The 17,820-nt window shown below is 43.4% G+C and overlaps 1 protein-coding gene across 1 annotated transcript in view; it reads right to left on the bottom strand.

Moving 5' to 3' along the window:
* The window catches only part of VSTM4 (V-set and transmembrane domain containing 4), a 90,604-nt gene that overhangs the window by 9,168 nt on the left and 63,616 nt on the right, over window positions 1–17,820 (bottom strand). The window lies entirely within an intron of this gene.

Genomic DNA, 17,820 nt, shown 5'->3' with positions numbered 1-17,820 from the left:
AGATCTATTCACACCTCTCACTATGCCTTCCAGAGACACCAAGGAGATTTTTATTTCACTTTTTAATTTAATTTTCTTAAAAGACATGCAGTAAAAGTGACTTTTTAGGGGGATCGTTGTATGCATCTGAACACAAGTACAGGTTTCTGGGCCCAGGACACAGGACAGTCCCATCACATGCCCTCACGCTTTCCTCTGAGGTCATGTCCTCCCTCCAACCTGACCATGGGGCAACCTGATCTGTGTTCTGTCACTATGTTTTTCTCTCTTAGAGAATGTCATATGGAAGGCATCATACAGTATGTAACCTTGTGGGATCAGCTTTTTTCTCTCAGCATAATTCCCTCACATTTCATCCAAATTGTTGCATGTATCAACAGTTTGCTCCTTTCGATTGTAAGGAGTATTCCATGGTGTGTCACATGCCACACTTTGCTTATACATTCACCTGCTGAAGAACATTTGGGTCGTTTTAAGTTTTTGGTGGTTATGAATCAAGTTGCTATAAATATTCATTGCAGGTTTGTGTGTGATGTGTCATTACTCCAGGGTAAACATCCAGCAATGGGGTTGCTGGGTTGCATGAAAAGTACGTTTAACTTCAAAAGAAACTGCCATACTATTTGTCCAAAGCGTCTACACCATTCTTCCCTCCCTCCAGCAATATCTGAGAGTTTTAATTGCTCTGCATACATGATGGCACTTGGTGTTGCCTGTATTTTTTACTTTAGCCATTTGAGTAGGTGTTAGTGATCCAGTAATTACTATTTCACTGTCCACGAGGGACTCACCAATTCTAGACTTGCACTCAAGTTCTCACTGAGGGCCACTGAGCCAGATTAAATTCCCACACAGCATGACACCCCCTCAGAAGAATTGGGAAAGGATTATCACACAGACCAGTTTTCTGATGCAGTGATGGAATCTTCTGGACTCCAGGCGTAACAAAGTGAGTATGCAAGTTTCAAAGTCTGAAACACCATGTCTCCCATCCCCTATCCTTCTGTTCTGCCAGTGAAGAGACGCTGCTACAGCAGACGACAGCCTCCAGGCTGGACCTCCCACTTCTCATTTAAGCCCCACTTACCCCCAGTTTTAGGGTGATGATTATGGGACATGTATCTATGGGGAATGATTTACTGGATAAAACTAGCACCAGAAAAGTCGACCCCCAAAAGGCAGAAGTTGTGTAACTCTTGGGAACACACCTCACTTTGAGCTCCTAACTGGAAGTTTCTTGAGTATTTCATTTTGTAGGTGTGTTTCTGGGATTCAAGCCAAGAATGAACTTTCCTACTAGGAGAGAGAGAGATTTAACATTCTATGCAGACTCCTGCAAAACAACACTTTTTCACAGAGATCACAGTTGGACGTGCGAGTTGAATTAAATTGCAGGAATAAAAGAAAAATGCAATTGCAGCCACTGCAAGTTCTCCAATGTCAGAAGTTCAATTGGGTAATACCATTACCGCAGCAACAGATCAATAACTAGGACATGGGATGTTTATGCTAACGTCACCTTAGAGTTTAAAAATGTGATTGCAGTTCTACTGAGTTGCATGATCAGGAATCTATTTACCCAAGAGAGAATTACATATTATCCATATTATCAAGGGCAGACTTCCTCTTCCCCCTTTGAGATAAGTGCTCATTTTTTATTCAACAGAGGAGTACCTGCTAAAACAAACTCTCGCCTCCCGATATCCGTACACATGCGACTATGGCCACTGGGGTGAGGGATGCTGTGCATTCAGTGAAGCTCTATTTGATGGAGGGCCCTCAATGGATACCTGTAGGTCCCAACTCAGGAAAGAAAACTCTGTTGTGGTCCTTATATGTCCTGTAAGAATCAACATGCCTTGGAAATGAACTTGACTTAATTTTGAGTTCCAAAGGTCTGCTGACTGTTTACGTTTATATGTTTATTTATATTTAAACATATTATAGAAAGAAAAAGTTGAGTTCCCTGGTATGTACGTTAAATTAAAATAAAGAATCAAACTGAACAAACGAGACACCTTTCCAAGACAGAGGTGTTAAACTGTGGTATGAAGGACACAATGCAGAAGTGACTTTGGGAGGTGACAGAGGATGGGGGTTGAGAAGTGGTCCTTCCGAGACAGAACTCAGGAAATGTCAACTAACCTTCACCAACTCAGTCAATCCTCACATACCAGCCCTGAGGTATGCAAGGTGGAGGTAACGGTCATGCCCACTTCACAGAGGGGTAAACAGGCTTTAAAAGGCAGGTACATCACTCACGGTCCTTCAGCCATTGCTGGATGGAGTCTGGACTCAGAGCCAGGCAGTGCCCTCTGCTCATGGGCAGTGCCCCACACTTACAAGTACAGGGCCAGCCACAGTGACTAAGGCTCTGGTGTGGACGCCTGGTACCCAGGTGAGCCAGCCAGGCAGACAGCAGACCTTGAAATCCCAAGGGGGAAAAGAGTAACCTTCCAAAGACAAGGGGGAAGATTCACTGGGACAAATCTCAGGAGAGTGTGTTTTCAGAACAGGTCTGCACTGCTCAGTGGGCAGGTGAGCTCCAGCTAAAGGGGAACTGGGGCAAGGAGAGCTGCCCCGTGCTCATCAGAGGCCTGGCTTGGTGTGGAGGGACAGAGTACGTGAGGGCGTGGCTCCAAGAGCAGACATGTGCTGCTGACACTGACGAGAGGATGATGAAGGAAGAGGGAATCCCTTCAGGCGACCACTTGTCTTGCTCCACAGTCTCACCCACAAAGGACTCAACCTCCAAGGACGGAGCAAGTGTGCCTCTTACCAGCATGGGATGGAAGTGACAAGGGTGCAGGCTCTGCTTTGGCCAGGCTGCGTGTGAGGTGGCAACAGACTCTTGATTAGAGGTGCCCATTGAACAGGGAGAAATATGAAGCCAAGCATCAATGGGGTAGGACTGGAAAATCCAGGGGAATTTTCCGAGGTACCCGCCAGAGCCACATGCCAGGTCTGCTCTCACCGTGTCCTTGGGGCTGAGGTCAGTGGTCCAATGGGACCTCTGGCTCTAGTGGTATAAATGATACCAGAATCCTCCCTCAGAGCTGGGAGCTGGAATCCAGCTGCATTCTCACATCCAGCAGGCGGCTGTGACTGCTGACTTAGGTGCATCTTGACAATCTGAGCCAGGACCCAGAGACCAGGACCCTTCGTTTCTGTGCACGGAGATAGAGGCGCTCTCTGAGGCCCACTTCCTTTGTTGTTTCAGCCATCGCCTTGCAATTATATCTGCCTACCTCACACCCAGCTTCCCTTCCACATGGTTACTCGGTGACTAATGGCCAATAACCCAGTGTTCTCTAGGACTTTGGAAGGCTTAGAAAGGCTCTGTAACTCAGTAGAGAAGCCTTGGATGGAGATGAAGATTTTAAAGTCTTATCCAGGCGTGTTGGCACCTTGGGTTGGATGAAGTCATTCAGAAATCATGAGCTGAGCAAATTCACATCATACTCCTGAATCTGGAGAATTCAAAGGCTCTTTAGCAAAGTGCATTACCAGAATGAATTTGACATGATGGTAAGTCACATGCCCCTGGCTAATTGCTCTGAGGACAGACAGAAGTGACCAGCTTTAGAAAGTGCTGAAGCTTTGCACTGAAAGGCCTGAGGCATTACAAGTCATCAGACAGATGGATATCTCTAGATTTCACCAACATATGTTTTGGAAGCTAAAATGTGATTACAGATAACGCTCTTGGGGAGGGTCCTGATACATGAAACTTTTAACAGTGGCACAGTGAGAGCTCCATGATCTAATACAGTCACGTATTTTCTCTTCCCTGTGGACCATAGATGTATGTTTTCCCAGCTGCCTTCCAAAATTACTTTTCCTGGCAGTATTATTCAAGAGAATGCTTATGCTTTGAAAAAGAAAGTGTTTGGTTACCTACTACATAGGAGTCCACTCTGAGAGTCTTCAGTCTTGAACACTCTTGATCTTCTAATCAACTGCAATCTTTAACACTTTTCTAGATTCATCGGATTGGGCAAGGGTCTGTCTAGGGGTACTTAAGAGCATGGACTCTCGGAGACTGAAAGACTGCTATTTACTGGCTGTGTGACCTTAGGTAAGTTACTTAACCACTCTGTGCCTCTGTTTCCTCATCAGAGGCATGGGATTCATAAAGTGGGATTAATAATAGTACCTATATCACGGGATTATTTTGAGGATTAAATGCATTAATATATGTAACATACTCAGAAAATTACCTGGTAGCTCAACAGTAAATGCTACACAAAGGCTTGACTATGACTACAATTTTTATCATAGAAATGAACAAGTGTTGCTTTAACAATTTCCCTTTGAAATATTTAGAGGCAGAGAACTGAAGATATTCAGAGGTCATTTGGAAAACATCATGTACCAGATGCTGCTGGATGCCATTGGACCTCAGAAACCAAGGCAAAGAAATGGGAGGCTTGGGCTCAATAGCTAGCAAGCGACAGAGCCAGCGCAAGAGGTGGCCTATAACCACACCACTCAGGTCCATGGGAGTGGTGACTTTGTCAAACTTATCCACTGCTGCGCCCAGTGGTATGCAGGGAAATTGCCGAGCAACTGGCCCTCCAAGAAGAAAACTCTCATTTGTAGCATTTTCTGATTTACATGTGTAAATCCTCCTGCAATGGCTGATTTCAAGATGCCGAAGAGATTTGTTTTCTCTAGTGGATAGGAGTGGGCTGGAGCACGCCACTGTTTATAACTTAGCTCCTAGAAAGATACCTGACCCAGGTGCAACCTGGCACATAGGAGATACTCATTGCTCATTTTTAAATGAATGAGTGAATGAATGAATAAGACAAAATGAAAGAAAACCAGTCTGACACTCATTAAAAACTGTTCTGTGGATATCCTTGGTCCCAGGAATGTAGGGAGGGGATGCTCTCAGAAATCATGGGCAGAACCATGGGACTCATTTCTCTTTCAGCCTATCTAGGGTTTCCATGAGGACAGTCTACTGAGAAGTAGGATGCCTGGGTTCTACTACTTGGGATCATGTAAAATCTGCATATGGCTTTCAACTTTATGGTTTTAAAGATAGATGATAGATAGATATAGATAGATGATAGATAGATAGATAGGTAGATAGATAGATAGATAGATGATAGAAAGAAAGATATCCTACACTGGGGAGGGTATGAGGAAATGTTCGCTCTCATCCTTTGTTGGTGGGAGAATAAAATAAGAAAACACTTTGGGATGGTAATTGGGCAGAATCTATCAAAATTGAAAATGCAGATACACTTTCCCATCATAATCCCATTTCTAAAAATCTCTCCTACAGAAACACCATTAAGCAAATTTGTATCTGAAAGAATATTCACTAGAGCATTGATCCAAAGAGTTAGAAATTAGAGTTGGGACTGATTAAAGAAACAATGATGCCATAACACTTTGCAGTCATGAGAAGAATGGGGTAGATCTATATGTACTGACATAGAAATATGAGCCTGATATATTGTTAATGAGAAGACAATTCAACGTGTGAACATTTTGTTTAGGATTGTTTTTAGGGAACACACAGAAATGGATTTGTCATAATCTGTGGACAGGACCTACAATGACTGTGGGTCGACAGTATATACACTTTGGGAATAAACACATATATATGGATTTAAGTTTACATGTACATAGAAAAATTCTTAGAAGAATATAAGCCAATCTTCTAACAGAAGCCACCTGTTAGGAGGCCCAAGGAAGAATTTTACTTTCTGTTTTAAATAGAGATCCTGAATTGCCAGCCTTACTCCTGCACCCCATGCAGAATTACCATTACAGCTTTCATCATGAAAACCCATCTAGTAAAGTCAGGACAGAGAACACCGTAGACCCAGTGGCCTAGGACTTTACTGAGTGCTTCTGATGAGAGGCAGCAGACCCCAGAGTCCAGGGAGGAAGAACAGGGACTGGGGGCCAAGTGCCTGGTCAGATCCAGCTCTGCCACTTCCTGGAGGGGGAGTTTGTGCTGGTACTACTTCCCTATGCCTCCCCTGCCTCATCTATGAGATGGACACATTATAATGCATAGGTCAGAGTCACCCCAATGTTCATATTGGTAAACACTGGGATAGTGCCTGCATGGGCAAGTGCCATCAAAATGAAGTGTGTATATCATCACCATCACCATCATCATCACCATCATCACCACCAGCATTATGTTCTAGACACAATGTACAGGCAAGCATTAGGAGAAAATACAAAATAGTAGGAGGTATGCTAGCTTATTTGTTGGATTCATATGTAATATGGGCAATGGGCACATATGATTGAATTCATAGTTCATATTCATCATCTTTCTATGCACACTCTAATCTTAATTCACAAGACTGTGTCTTATTGCATCACATGTACTTGTTGGAATTTATAAATTCAACTTTAGGAACTTATAATAATAAATGAGAATTGAATCTGGCTAGGGAAACAAAATCCCCTACATGTACCATTAATTTGTCATGAACTCAGAGTTTCACATAGAAATTTTCTTCCTGATATTTTGGATGCCTACCTTGATGTTACAGATAAGTTGATGATGTTTTTCTTTCTTTTCTTTTTTTCCAAAATGGCACTTCATTTCTAGTATTCTCTATTTGAGACTGAAGAAGTCTCTTAATAACTCTGAAGTGCTCCGCATTCAAAACTGAAGTTTTAAATGAAATAGGCTTTTTTAAAAAAAAAATCAAATGTGAGCACAAATGATATTGTTCCAGGAGATTACAAAAATAAAATAGAGTGAAAAAGTTACAAAAAAATATTTCCCAGCAGTGCAATGATCCCAGCAATGAAGTGCCCAATAAAGGCAGCAAATCAGCTGAGCTGAGATGGAAAACAAGCTACCACTCTGAAGGGACATTCCCTGCAGATACACAGAGATGGCCCTGCCCCAGAGTGGGCCCAGGACCCCCGGGAGCAGGGTGGGCCTGTGCAACCAGGCGGGGTCACTCAGAGGACTGGACCCGCTGGGCTTCTGGCCTGCCTCCAGCCTGGACCATCCTCGGGCCCAGCTCACCTCTCTGCTGCCTGTTCACCTTTGTCAGGGGGCTCCAAGGCTCCTGTCCCCATAGCACCTCGTACGCTGCCTGTCAACACTGAGTGGGAGACTGCAAAATGATCCAAAGGAATCTGTGATGCAGCAAACTGGAGAAACACAGCTCCAAGGTGGTCAATTCCGAAATCACCTCCCTCCTGAAAGCACAAAGCCACACTACCCTTCTAGAACAGGGCGAGGCAGACTCCCTCTGCATCACTTCTAGAGGATCCCTGTCATCTCCCAAAAGGGGGTTCCCAATGAGCGCTTAGAAGACTCCTGAAGGTAACGGCTTCACGGGGCCCATTGTTAGTAACATCAGAGCCTCAACCAACCTCCACTGGCCCATGATGAAGCTGAGAAGCATCCAGCCCCATAGCTGTTTTTAGACAGTGCGAAGCACAGAGGGGCCTCGGCACGGACCTCGTGGCCTGAGGGGAAGTAACAGCCCTGCGTCAGGGCTAAGAGTCTCTAATACGAGATGTTCCCACTGCCACTTCGGGGAGGCCTGATCTCGCCTCCTTGGTGATCACATCCCACTTACGAAAGGCCCAGCCACCTGCCCTCCCCCGACTGAAGGAAGCCCATGAAACGAAATGACTTCTGTTTTCCCCACTCTCATCCCTTCCGAAGCCCCGGCATCTATTCTTCCCTCCAGTCGACATACATAACTCCCTGTGACAATAATGGGATGTGCATGTGTACCGAGGGGGGCATAGAATTTTTATCTCTGTAAAAATGGTGCTAGCGTGGTACAAGCAAAGTTTTTGTTTTCTTCCCAAGGCTTTTACTTGGGGAGATATATTGTTCATGTGCTTGTGGGTTTTTCCTTCTTTTTAATTTTAAATCGAGATTATGAACATATTTTATGCAGGTTAATATATTCTTTTCATGCAAAATTTAACTGAAACCAGTGTTAGCACATTTAACGACAACAAGAGAAATTCTTCAGCTTATTATAAACATCCTTCAAGAAACCTGAAATGCGTGTCCTCTGGAAATAATTTTGCTGGGATTTGGGTTATTATTAAAATCCTCTCAGAATTCTATCACTGGTGTCTAATGTGCCTCAAAGCCCTTTTCTGCTACTGATCAGAGAAAAACACTTTTTGGTCTTGCAAGTACACTGTCAATAGTGAAAACTGAACTGGAAGAGGGGGCTTCTTTCCTGACACCAGGCGAACACTCAGTAGGGCTGGCATCTCAGTCCTGGACTGACCACTGGGTGCAAGGCCCACTCCTAAGACAGGTTCCCTTCAACTATGATGGAATGAACCTCGTCCCTCTGTTTTTAAGTGCTCTGATCTTTCAGATTCCATGAGAGGAGGCAGGTTTACTGCAGACTTTAAACTCAAGGGAATCCCAGACAAGCAGGCCTTGGTCACACATTCCCTACGTGTCAGAATTCTCTACCTGCGACTGTGAGGGGTCCTAGGAGATCGTAGGGCAGGGCTACACACAGCTGAGACAGGGATGAGCTATCCAGGAAAGGTTTACAGGAATGAAAGAGAGTCACAATACCCTTTAGAAGCAGATTCTCATGTTTAATTCTCTCTTTGTGGATAAATAAGAAAACCCACCATTCTCCCAAGTGGGCTGAACTGTCTCACTAAAATGTAAATAAAACTGTCTCCGGAGGTGGCCGGGGATGACTCTGTCCCACCAGCCATGACCTAACCAGAGTTGGCTGCTGTTTGTTAAGTTACTTAGAGCTGCACTTCTTAAACTTCAACGTTCACCAGATTCATCTGGAACCTTATTGAATTGCAGATTCTAATTCAGTAGGTCTAGGGTGGGGCCTGAGCTTCCATTTTTCCAACAAGCTCCCAGGCAATGCCCAGGCTGCTGGTCCGTGGACCTCACGTTGAGCAGTGAGGACTTAGATCTCCAATCTCAGATCTCTGCCCTCAATTGTTCATTCATTCCACACATAGTCTGCAGATCCCAGCTCCCCAACTGGGGACAGAGTGATGGGCAGGTTGTCGATGACTTTAAAACTAATGCTAATCAAAATTTAAAACTTCTGGGCATCAAAGGATATATCAACAAAGTGCAAAGGCAACCTACAGAATGGATGAAAATACGTGCAAATTGTATATCCAAAAGGGGTTAATATCCAGAGTATATACAGAACTTCTATAAACACAACAACAAAAAGCAAGCAATCTGATTTTAAAATGGGGGAAAGACTTGAATAGACATTTCTCCAAAGAAGATATACAAATGGCCAACAGGCACATGAAAAGATGCTCAACATCACTAATCATTATGGAAATGCAAATCAAAACCACAATACGATACCATCTCACACCCATTAGGCTGGCTACTATATTTAAAAAAAAAACAGAAAATAACGAGTGTCAGTAAGGATGTAGAGAAACTAGAACCCTTGTGCACTGTTGGTGGGAATGTAAAATCATGCAACCACTATGGAAAAGAGTACAGCAGTTCCTCAAAAAATTAAACAGAGAACTACCATGTGATCCAGGGATTCCACTTCTAGGTACATATCCAAAATATTTGAATGCAGGGACTCAAAGAGATATTTGTACAACCATATTCACAGCAGTATTATTCATAATAGCTAACATGTGGAAGCAACCCAAGTGTCCATCCACAGATGAATCGATAAACAATATGTAGTATGTATACATAAACTGAAATATTATTCAGCCTTTGAAAAGGAAGAAAATTCTGACCCATGTTGCAACATAAATGATCCCTGACAACATCATGCTAAGTAAAATAAGCCAGTCACAGAAGGATAAACACCATATGATTCTACTTATATGAGGTACCCAGAGTGGTCAAATTTATAGACAGAGTAGAAGGGTACTTTTCAAGGGCTGGAGGAGGAGAGAGTAGAGATGAATACTTAATGAGTACAGACTTTTGCAAGATGAAGAGCTGTGGAGATTGCACAGCAATGTGAATATACTTAACACCACTGAACTGTACACTTCAGAATGGTTAAGACGGTAAATTTTATGTTATGTGTATTTTAACACAATTTAAAAAAAACCAGTTCCCACAGTCTGCACTGTCTAAGGTGTCTACAATGTACAGCCTTCACAGCAAGAGAGATGTAGAGGTCACTTTGTAAAAAGGAACCATGTGGTTGCAGTGGAGGAGAAAGTCCATTCAGGTGGGTTAACATGACTTCAACATGGAGTGGGAAGTGCTGAGACACAGGTGAGGCCGAGTGCTGTAGGAGGCCTGTGGAGAGGCCCTGGAGTCAGATGGATGGGGAGGTGGTGGGTGTGACAACCAGCCATGGCGGGGGGTTAGCCTGGGGTCAAGCCCAGGCTCCTGCGAAGTAACAGACAGGCTTCGGTCACCAGTAGACATGGGGGTAAGGGAGAAGGCACATAGATTCTGGACAGCATGATATCCCAGGTGGAGCAGGACTGTGGGAAGGTGATGAGGTCTGTGTGTGCTGTGGTAAGTTTGGGGCACGCTTGGAGCCTCCTGCGGGGTGTATCATAAACAGTCAGAAGAACCAGGCTGGAATTGACTTGAAGGCCCAGGTTAGGGAATCAGTGGGCTGCACAGGTGGCCGCTGCACCTGTGAGAGTGTTGACCCTCGCAGGCAATGTGTTCAAGGAGAAGAGGACCCCAGAGACAGGTAATACTCTAGAGAAGTGGAGCGGGGGAAGCCAGCCTAACCATCTGGGGAGGGGCGACAGCCAGGAGGGAAAGCAGTCAGCTGGGGCTATGGCAGGTGACCCACGTTTACCTCCAGGGACAAGGGCATCGATGCATCGAGGGGTCAGAAATGAGAGATTAACTGAAAAGGGTCCTGAGAGTTGGTGATGGGAGGTCCCTGACATGCAGAGCATAACTCTGATGCCTGGGCGAGTCCAGATTTGTGGAGAAGTGGGACTGAAGGGACAGGAGGCCTCAAAAAGAAGGAGGTGAGCGATCCCCATCTTGGAGGTGAGCGGCAGCTCTGTGGGAGGACGAGCAGGGCCAACAGGTCCGGACAGAGCCCGTGGGGCCCAGGGTAAGATGACCTGGACCACACGGGGTAACGGGGTGGAGCGTGAGACAGATGATGACAGCTGCCACGCGCGGGAAGCCCTGCTTCATCCTGGAGGCAAGGGGGGGCCCACGAGAGTATTTTAAGCAGGGAAATGACATGATTGGAGTTGCGTTTTAGAAAAATCCCTAGGCAGCAATGTGGGAGAGGGATCAGAGTGGGAGACCAGATACAAGAGACCCACTGGGAAACTGGTGGTAATTAAGCCCCTGATGTTCCTACTTTTCCTGTGTCTTTAGTCTTTTGCTCACAAGTGACAGTTTTCTCCTTATAGAACGGGGGTGGCCTGACCTTTCTGGCTACCGAGTGCTACATACGAGTGACTTGATTATGGAGAGAGAGAACTCAGAGGTGAGGTACTGACGGACCCTCCATGAGGAGGCATGACCCTGAGGCAGAAGGAGCCCACGGAACTGCATCCTCCTCTGTGAGTTGGTCTGGGGATGCTGCCCACCCTCCCTTCCAGCTCACGGTCCCTGTTGCTACTGAGGTCTCGCCTCCACATCACAGAAACTGTTTGCTTTCTCTTCCTCCACTCAGTCTCTGAATCAGTAAGTGACCTAAGGCAAGAAAAACAAATCAAATGCACTTCCGGCTTTCTCTGCTTCTTCTGAAACAAGGAAGCAGTGACAGCTATTCCTGGAAGTGTGTGAATTAGCTCAGTGGGTTCAGGGAGCCCTAAACCATAGGGAAGAAATGCGGGTCTTCACTGTCAGTGTTCAAGGTTGTTAGACAAAGGGATCACATTGCCCATCAGAAAGAGCCTTGGTGGGCTTCCCTGGTGGCGCAGTGGTTGAGAGTCCGCCTGCCGATACAGGGGACATGGGTTTGTGCCCCGGTCCGGGAAGATCCCACATGCCGTGGAGCAGCTGGGCCCGTGAGCCATGGCCGCTAAGCCTGCGCATCCGGAGCCTGTGCTCCGCAACGGGAGAGGCCACAACAGTGAGAGGGCCGTGTACCGCAAAAAAAAAAAAAAAAAAAAAAAAAAAAAAGAGGCTTGGTGATAACACATGGCTTCATGAGCTGATGAGCTAACTTTGAGAGCAGGTTGTTGTGTTAAAATAGGGGAGAACAATTTTGATAACTTGATTATAAAAAGTCTAAAGTGCCTTTCTCACCTCTGTTTTTCTTCTTGAGTCCTATCATTTTTTTAAACCTTCCAACCAGTGTTAGTCTCTGGTATACACAGTTCTTGCAAAATGCCATGTTATCTTGGAAACATAAGAAAAGATGCCCACTTGTTAATGCTCTGAGGGTGAAAACACAAGGAGCCAGGCTTGTCATTTTCGCCTGGAGTCTGAGGGTCTGCTGGGAGTTGGCATGTGAGATGAGGTGAGGGAGATGGAGCCTACAAAGCACCTAGCAGAGGGGTTGGCACACAGTAGGTGCTCAGTAAATGGGGGTTCTTGCTTTTTGCCAATGAGTCAGTGGAGGTGGCAGGCAGGTTGATTCCTTGGGATGAGCATGGGTCAGTATCACTCTGGAAAGAGCAGCTGGGTGACTGAAGGGCTCTGTGGCCTGTGACCACTCCAGGAAGCATGGTTTTATGGATTTTGTGGCAAAATGCAACAATTACAGAATTAAACACCTAAACTGGCACCAGACCCCAAAGAAAAGATGTCAAATTATTTTCTAAATTACCCACTAAGGCCTGTGTGAGTCAACAAGTAGCTATTGACTTTAGTTTCAGCTGCCATCAAGACTTATTGATTTGAGAGAGAAATATTGACCAAATTGAGACCAAGGTCAATGCTGGCCTCCTGGGAAAATAAATCTTAATATTAACCAAAAACTGCAGACGCTAGGCCTGGTATTTTTGACTCTAAACTGCTGGTCAGACAGAGGTCCACTCAAAGTCAGCTCTTTACTTCACTGTGTATTGTTATAGGTGCAAACTGGTCTCCAAATTGACTCGTTTCTGGAAAATCTGGTATAAAAATTTCAAGCTTTTTCCTATCTTAAAAGATCAAAGGACAATTGGTATTTAAGAACTGTAATGGGTGATATTTCCATAAAACAAAGAATCCATTTTGAAGTGCAGATAAGTGCCCCAACTTACTTTCTGTGAAAATTAAGAATTTCCTATGTTGAATCTCCATCCAGAGGGGCATACCAGCTCAAAGAAAAACTTAACCATAAAAACTTGCAATTAAGACCAGTTATTTTTGAAAATGCTGTTGAATCTACTTTGTTTATAAATGCCCCAAATTGCTTAAGGCAAACTGCTTTTACAGCTGTGGACTAAAGAAAGTTGTCCATTCAAGGCTGCTGACACTGCCCCATCTATTAGGGCAGCAGCACTGTCTTCATGAGAGATGAAACACTACCCGCTGTGGGTTGTAGGAACTCACTTCTCTGAAACAGAGTGTTTGTGTGTCCTCACAGGCAAATCTGGGAGTGGGGGGACTTACTGTGAGAATTAAATACGATGACATGCAAAAAGCACTTTTTCTTATAAATCCCTGGGATATATCAATGGAACGTCAAATAAAGAGCGGTTTCTGTTGTTACCAGGGGTAAAAGATTGGATAAGAAACAACAGGCCCTGAGCAACTTAGAATGTAAGATGGGGGAAATTTACAAAGTATAATCATTCTCGAGGTTGTTGATAAATATCAGGATTAAGAATAAAAGATCTGGAAAAGATACACACACAGATGTGTAGTGATATGGACCGCTGGGAGAGAGTGAACTCAGACTATCTGGGGAAACTGACTCTCAACAGATGGGATGAAGGATGCTCCAAGGAAAGTTGATAGTTTTAGCCTTTGTGTTCAGTTGAGTTTCCCAAAGTCTACTGAATGATCAGAAATCTATTAAAATCAGCAAAAACCCCGCTGCTACATTTGAGGACAAGACAGTGTAGTCAACAGAGCAGAACTGATAAGGAATTTTTGATGATATGAACCAGACGGAATCACACTGTATGAAAAGCCCTTCAGGACCCACAACTCATTGCAGGCAAAAGGAGGCTTTCTTTGGAAAACAGAGGAACCATCCTGTCTAGGAGAACAGCAGAAACCTGGGCACAGAATAGGAAGGTCAGGGGCAAGGCTGAGCCATGAGAGGATGTCAGAATCATGCGCAGAGATCCAGGTTCCACTCTGAGACAAGGCTTCAATTAAGCTGGTTAAAACCTTACACTCTGGCTTCAGAAGGACAAAGGTTCAAGTCCTGACTGCAGCCCACAAGCTGCATGGCCTTGGGTTAGTCGTCCATCTGTCACCTTACTGACTCCGAGTCTCACTGTGCCCATCTATAAAAGCACAATGAAGCAGCCGCATAGCACAGGGAGATCAGCTCGGTGCTTTCTGACCGCCTGCAGGGGTGGGATAGGGAGGGTGGGAGGGAGGGAGACGCAAGAGGGAAGAGATATGGGAACATATGTATATGTATAACTGATTCACTTTGTTATAAAGCAGAAACTAACACACCATTGTAAAGCAATTATACTCCAATAAAGATGTTAAAAAAAAAAAAGCACAATGACAGAACCTACTCCACAAAGCTGGGGTGCAAAATCACACATCCCCATCCTGTTGGACACTGCTCTGGTGTGGAGAACACAGCACTGACCAGAGCAGACAACCTCCCTGCCTTCATGGACCTTGCATTCTGAGAAGAGAAAGGCAGGTAATAGATACATGTAAAAGTACATCAGGATGCCTCTCATGGGGAGTTCCTTCAGAGGGTGGGTGGTGTTTTATACAGAGTTTCAGGAAGGCTTCTCCACTGAGTTGATATTTGAATAGAGACCCTAAGGGGTGAGTAATAAGCCACAGACATAGCCTGGGGAGGACGGTCCAGGCATATAAGACAACAAAAGCCATACCAGAACATGCTTGGTATGTTTAAGGACTAGCAAGGAAGACAGAATGATGGGAGGGGAACGAGAAAGGGGGACAGTGGTAAAAATCATGTCAAAGAGGTCATGGGGGCTAGATCATTATAGGGCTGCGCTGTCCAATATGGTAACCAATAGCCAAATGTGACTATTAAGCTCTTGAACTGTGGTTCTGAAATGAGATGTGCAGGAAGCATAACATACACACTGGATTTTGAAGACTTAGCAGAACAATAAGCATTAAAATGTTTCATTAATAATTTTTATACTGGTTATATGTTTAAATGATAATATTTTGATATATTGGGTTAAATAAGCCATATTACGAAAATTGGTTTCACCTGTTTGTTTTTACGTCTTTAATGTGGTTACTGGAAAATTTAAATTACATGTGTCTTGCATGATATAAGGCATTAGATGCCACAGTAATGAGCATGGCATTTATGCTGAGCAATATGGGAAGTAAACAGAAATGCACACAAAGTGCTTAGCATATTTCCCAGAACAGAGTGGAAAATGTTTATGAAACTAGAATTCCATTCACAGACAAACTACTCAAATGTAAAGGCAAATATATTTAGGGGGGAAGATACTGGATTCAAGAAAAGATAATAACAGAACTAATAAAAGTTAAGTGTAAATAATTGTTTAGAATGTAGTGATGAAGTATAATGAAACTGGCAAGTAGCGATTATTGAAATATGAAACATAAAGTTAAATATAAAAGAATCTGACAAAAAAGAATGACAGATAAAACTGGAGCCATTCCTAAATTCCAAATGGATCAGAGAAAAACAGGCAGAAAAAAAAAGGAAACCATATAAGTATTTCACTGTAGCCATCCTGGTAGATGTGAACTGGTTTTCTGCTTCTAACCTCCATTTCCATGACACCAATGAGATTAAATACTTTTCATGTGCTGACTGGCTATTTGTATGTCTTCTTTGGTGAAGCACATGTTTAAGACTTCTGCCTATTTTTTTTGTAGTGTTGCCTTTTTCTTTTTTATTGATTTGTAGGTGTTCACAAATGCTAGGTAAGAAGCCTTCATCAAATATACACGTGGCAGGTACACTCTCCCCATAGGTGGCTTCCCTTTTCATTCTTGTACTGATATCTTTAATCAGAATAGACCTTCTAAATTTTAATGTAATCCAAAGTTTTCAATCTTTTCCTTTATGGCTCATACATTACATGTCTTGTTTAAAAATCTTTGCTTGCCCTGACCTTATGTAGATAAGCTAATTTTAGGGAGTTTTATTTTTACCTTTCTTACTTAAGTATATGAACCTTCTCTAATTAATTTTTGTGTGTGGTGTGAAGTACAGGTTATGGATCATTGTTTTTCATGTGGAGATCCTACAGACCCATCAGTGTATACTGAAAATATAATCCTTTCTTCACTGCACTGCAATGTCACTTTTGTCATAAAATCAAGTGACAATACATATGTAGATATGTTTGGGGCTCTTTATTATGTTCCTTTGGTTTATTTGTCTATTCTTGTGCTAATACCATTACTTACTATACAGCTTAATTACTATGGCTTTAATATAAATCTTGTGGATTGGTATATAATTTCTTCACTTTGTTCTTTTCCTTCAAGATTATCTTGGCCCTCCGCAAGGCCAAGATAATCTTATTATCTTACATACACATTTTAAAATTGGTTTGCCAGTTTCTCTGCCTCTCTCTCCCTCTTTCTCTCTTTCTCTCTCTCACACACAAATACACAGCTGCTGAACAAAATTGGCAACAAAATAAATAACAATACGATTACAAACTTAAAAGAAATTAAATCTTCATGCATCCATACTGATATAAAGAAATTACTGAATAAGTCAATGAGGAAAGGGATCCAGCTCTTCCTTACAGAAGAATTTCAAGTAGTAAATGGAGATGGATTGAGGAAAACAGAAAATCACCATCAGTTCACCATAGTAATAAGTGCTGCAAGCAAAATCCATGGATGAATGCTAAAACGAGTAGACGAAAGTTCAAGGAAAAACAGGCTATTTGCACAGGCTTGATGTATCTCCCCTAAAATACCTATTAATTACTGTGGTGGTCTTCATATGTGTCCACAAAGTCTTTGAGACCCCTTCCTGAATTCAGGAGGTGCCGCTTCACTCTCCTCCCCTTGAGTGTGACCAGTGACTTAATGACTGGCTTCTAACAAATAAAGTATGGAAAGGGAAAAATAGTGATTTATACTGAAGGAACCTGGTAGACCCACCTTCACCAAGTGGTCACGGTCAGCATCATAGCACGTCTGCTCCATGGGACGCTATGAGAAAGGCATATCTCCTCTGTGTTGTTCTTCCCTCAAATCCATAACCTCATTTCTAATCATCAGAAAACCTCAGAGAAACCCAAATCAAGAGGCATTGTAAAAAATGCAGCTACTACTCTTTAAAAGTGTCAAGGCTGTAGAAGCAGACAGACGGAGGCGCTGGCCCTGATTGGAGGAGACTAAGGAGACAAGACCACGAAATGCGATGTGACAGCCTGGATGGGATCCTGCACCAGAAAAAGAACATTCGTGGAAAAACTGCTGAAATCTGATCCAAGTCTGGAGTGCAGTTAATGGTAATGTGCTGATGGTAACTTCTTAGTTTTGACAAATACACCATGGCTATGTGAGAAGTTAAGCTTAGGAGAAGCTGGGCGAAGGGTAGACGGGAACTCTCTGTACCATCTTTCTAACTCTTCTGTAAAACTGAAATTGTTTCAAAATTAAAAGTATAACATGTTTTCTGGAAAGTTCTTCAGCAGTCTCTTCAGAGTGGTTATCAAGACAAATTTATACAAGCTGGTCCACTTTCTATTTTATACCTTTCTGAGTGCGATTTTTTCCCCTTCTTTTCAAAAAAGGAGCATTGATAATGAAAAGTAATTCCA

The sequence above is a fragment of the Mesoplodon densirostris genome, chromosome 1 (genome assembly GCF_025265405.1).
Source record: "Mesoplodon densirostris isolate mMesDen1 chromosome 1, mMesDen1 primary haplotype, whole genome shotgun sequence".
Taxonomy (NCBI): Eukaryota; Metazoa; Chordata; class Mammalia; order Artiodactyla; family Ziphiidae; genus Mesoplodon; species Mesoplodon densirostris.
Note: the sequence above shows the minus strand (reverse complement) of the source record. Positions and strands in the feature narration are given on the sequence as shown.